This window comes from Octodon degus, unplaced genomic scaffold (assembly GCF_000260255.1).
Source record: "Octodon degus isolate 3935 unplaced genomic scaffold, OctDeg1.0 scaffold00034, whole genome shotgun sequence".
NCBI classification, from domain to species: Eukaryota; Metazoa; Chordata; class Mammalia; order Rodentia; family Octodontidae; genus Octodon; species Octodon degus.
In genome coordinates this window covers 15,071,081-15,075,323 of record NW_004524610.1, presented here as the reverse complement: position 1 = coordinate 15,075,323, position 4,243 = coordinate 15,071,081, and the positions used below count along the sequence as shown (strand labels likewise).

The following is a 4,243-nucleotide window of genomic DNA, read 5'->3' as shown; positions in this document are numbered from 1 at the left end:
TGATGAGGTCATGGCAGTGGAGTCACTGCGGTGGGCATAGCGCGCTTGCATGAGTGACTTCCCGAGCTCCTGCGCCGAGCAGGGCTGTTGAGGGCTGGATGTGGACCCTCGCCAGACACTGCCCTGTGGGGATCCGATCTGTGGCATCCCTGTCTCCAGAGCTGGGCAAAGCAAACGTCAGTTATTTAGTGACCCCCCCCCCACCAGTCTATGGTATTCAGTTACAGCAGCCTGAAGAAATTGAGGCCTTTACTATTTATGATTCCAATTTTAAAAAGAAAAAAAAAACTGCATAAAAGCTCTTAATTGAAAAACACTTCCACTATGACAACTGTAAAATGAGAATTTCAGTCAAAAATCAAATGAGAATTTTCAGTCCTATTTTATTGTGAAATAAAATAGGAAAATAATAGGAACACAAATGATGACATTCCGGATCCTGCTCCTGCTGCTCAAGGACGCCGGAGCCCAGCAAGGTGATGGAGCTGGACACACTCTACTAGGCCCTGAAAGTGCAACTCTTGCATCCATAAACTGCCCGCAGACCTATCCCAACAGCACTGTTTGCAAACGGGAGATCAGCGTCAAGATGGGAGAGTAAATTTGTGTCAAGCTGGGTGACGTTAACATCGAAGATTCTGGTTCTTGTTACTTCAGTTACTTGAGAATCTACAATGGAATTGGACTTCGCAGAACAGAAATAGGTAAATACCGTGGTATGGGGCTACCAGTGAACCACTTAACTGAATAAAACAAACAATGAAATCACAGTGCTGTTCCTGAGTGGAATCCATAATTCTGGATAAGGACTTTTGGCTGCATACTCAGGTATAAATAAATAAGATCTAATCACTTGTTTGGACACTGCACCCAACTTTTTGGAGCCTGAGTTCAGTCCTCACCTTTATGTGTGGCTGGTATACACGCAGGAGTAGTGCCCAATGTGTTGGTGGCCAAATCAGTGTTGTAATTAGTAAATGCATCCCATACTATGAAAGTTCTTTGGCCAACAACATCACATCTGTGGTGGGACATTTATATACAAGTCTTTTTACATTTAAGACAAGTGGATGTTATGGAACACTGGGAATGGAATCTGGTGTGATTGCTGATGCTCAGATAACAGCATCATCTGTGTGGGAGTGGACTGACCACACAGGGCAGAATAGCTGGAGACCTGAAAAGGCCAGACTAAAAACACCAGGCCCTCCTTGGGCTGCTTTTGCCACTGATACAAATCAGTGGTTACAAATAGATCTGAGTAAGGAAAAGCAGATTACAGGCGTTATCACCACTGGATCCACCATGGTAGAACACAACTATTATGTATCTGCTTACACCATTCAGTACAGTGATGATGGACAGAAATGGACTGTGTACAGTGAGCCTGGGACAGAACACTGTTAGAGTGCGCCCTACCCAGTGGCAGCAGAAAATTGCCATGAAAGTGGAGCTGCCTGGATGGCAGTAAATTCCCAAAGGTCATCCTGCAAAACTTACTCAACCTCCACCTGCCCAGAACAGCAATGACATCAAAAACACCACAGCCTCTCCCAAAGTAGCCAAAGGTTGTGCCCCAAAATATACTCAACCATTGCAACCTCACAGTACTAATGAACTTCCTGTAAACACAGAGCAAACAACTGTCACTCCTTATATCAAGAACACAACCATAACTCCAAATGTAACCAAAGAGGTAGCACTGGCTGCTGTTCTTGGCCCTGTGCTAGTCCTGGTCCTTTCTACTCTTATCCTAATATTGGTATGTGCTTGGCATTGGAGAAACAGAAAAAAACTGAAGGTGCCTATGACTTACCTACTTGGGACCGGGCAGGTTGTTAGAAAGGAATGAAGCAGTTTCCCTGCCAAGTCAGTAGAACACGAGGAAACCCCTGTTTGCTATAGCAGTAGTGAAGTTAATCACTTGAATCCAAGAGAAGTCACCACAATGCTACAAATGGACTCTGCAGAGTATGCACAACCACTTGTGAGAGGAATTGTGGGTACACTTCATCGTAAATCTACCTTTAAACCAGAAGAAGGTAAAGAAGCAGACTATGCAGACCTGGATCTTTACAACTCTTCAGTGCAGGAAGCGTGTCATACTTGTGCTGAGCCCCTCCTAGTCACTGGGCCTGAATATACAACCTCAACTGTCGTGGACATGTCAGGACACCCCACAGCTTCAATTGGTCTACCCTCTACATCTGCTTTCAAAGCTCCAGGGAACCAGCCTACACCCTTAATAGGAACTTACAATACATTTCTCTCCAGGACTGAGAGCTGCCCCTCAGCCCACGCCCAGAATGACACCCCTAAAGGTGGGAAGCCAGGTCCACTTGCCTCAGAAGCATTGGCTTATCAAGTGCCGCAGAGCACACAGGAAGTGTGAGAAGCAAGAAGGGTCAGAGAGTATGATGTTTTAAAAGAAGTCCTTTGAAGATGCTGCTGATTTTTTTTTCTTTTTGCAAGCATCAATTTAAAGCACATGACCTGTAAATAATATTGGTGGTAGTAATATATGGAATGTATTACATATCTGTCACTGAAATGTTTAGGGGAATGCAGTGGAAAAGGTGCAGGAAACTACTTATCTTGCCATCTTGCTTTACAGGTGCTACTGTGGCACAGATACTCTTGAGTACTAAATTTTCAACAATTTATAACTACTATAAAATACTTCTTAATACAGAAAAAGATCCTGATAATGTACTTCAAAGAAACTGAAAATCACTGAGAATATTTATTACCAGTGCTGCAGGTATATTAATGAATTTGACTTGGTCCTCTAAGCCTGATGGGCTATACACATGATACTGTCCTTGAAATGTCTAATGGCTTGAAATTTTTTCTCTGTGATAGGTGGGTACTATTATGTTTGTCTCCTCTTCTATTCCTATATTGCATCCTGGATTTTTAATAGATATGTTTCATTGTTTTGATTGTAGCCACACACACTCTTTGTCTTAAGGAGATTGGTGGCTAAGAAACTGACTTGTCGTGAGCTGGGCCACTAACTTGTCGCTTGCTGACACTCTGAGAGCTTTAACACTTCATGGTACAAGGCCCAGTCTCTTCCCTGCTCCTTCCACCTGGGGCCCTTCATGGCTGGCCCCATTCTTGTTTATAAAATGTTTGTGTTTTTGTTTTTTGTTTCTTTGTAGGTAATACTTGTTTTTTAATCTCATGAAATCAGATATTCTGATATCTTTATACTTCTTTTTATGAAAACAGGAATTTAAAATTTAGAAAAGATGTAAAGATTCTCTCTCTTACACTCAGAAGTAATATAAATTACCTTCAAAACCAAAAACATGTGACCAGAGTTGTTCTCTGGTTTTTACACACACACACACACACACACACACACACACACACACACACAGAGTCTCAAGTTTTTTTTATAATTTTAGTCAAATTTTAATTTTATTTTTCCTCATTAAAACTGTCGTAACAAATAGAAACCCAGAGTGTGTCCTTCAGTATAGTGTGGTTGTACCTTTCGTGTGTAGCAAGTTTTGAGTAATTCGTTGTGTCCTACCTAGGGAATAGATGTACTAATGCCTAGCAAACTAAACTGGTATCTCCCAGCAACTCTTAGTCACCATTTGTTCTTGGCCTGCCCAGAACTTGTTTTAGATGAGGTGAGTTAGAAGTCATATATAATGTATTTACTAGCCTATAGTACAAAAAACACATCTAAACATCTTAGACTGGCAAGACAGCCTAAGTTCATTGTGTGATAAAAATAAATTTGATATCCTCTTTTCCATGAATCTAGCTGGTGAGACTTGATGTACAAAAAAAAATAGTGCTTAAGTTTTTTTCATTAGTTTGCAGTGCATAATGTTTACACTCCTTGTGTAGAGTCTGTTCAGGAACATATGAGAAAATCAAATTATAGATAAAGAGTAAATTTTAAAAAAAGATCACATTTGGAAGACTAGCCAGACAGCTCAACAGACTAAAGCACCTACTTAGGCAGAGTGCAGGACCGGGGTTTGATCCCCAGCATGCTATGCCAGCCCCGCCCTCAGGGCCTGCTGGGACTACGATTGAGACTGGGCGTGGTGGCACACGCCTGTAATCCCAACACTTCTGAGGCTGAAGCCAGGAGGATCACCATGGGTCCGATCTGTATAGTGAGACCCTGTAGACCTTGTACTGAATACACAAATGATAATGTTCTGTTATACAAATGACAGCAATACATAGCCTGCTCATTCAATACTAAAGGCAGGAG

General features: G+C 41.9%; 1 pseudogene; it reads left to right on the top strand.

The window, feature by feature from the left end:
- Positions 1-424: 424 nt before the first annotated feature.
- On the top strand, positions 425-2,392 carry LOC105740853 (annotated as a pseudogene).
- The last annotated feature ends 1,851 nt before the right edge of the window (positions 2,393-4,243 follow it).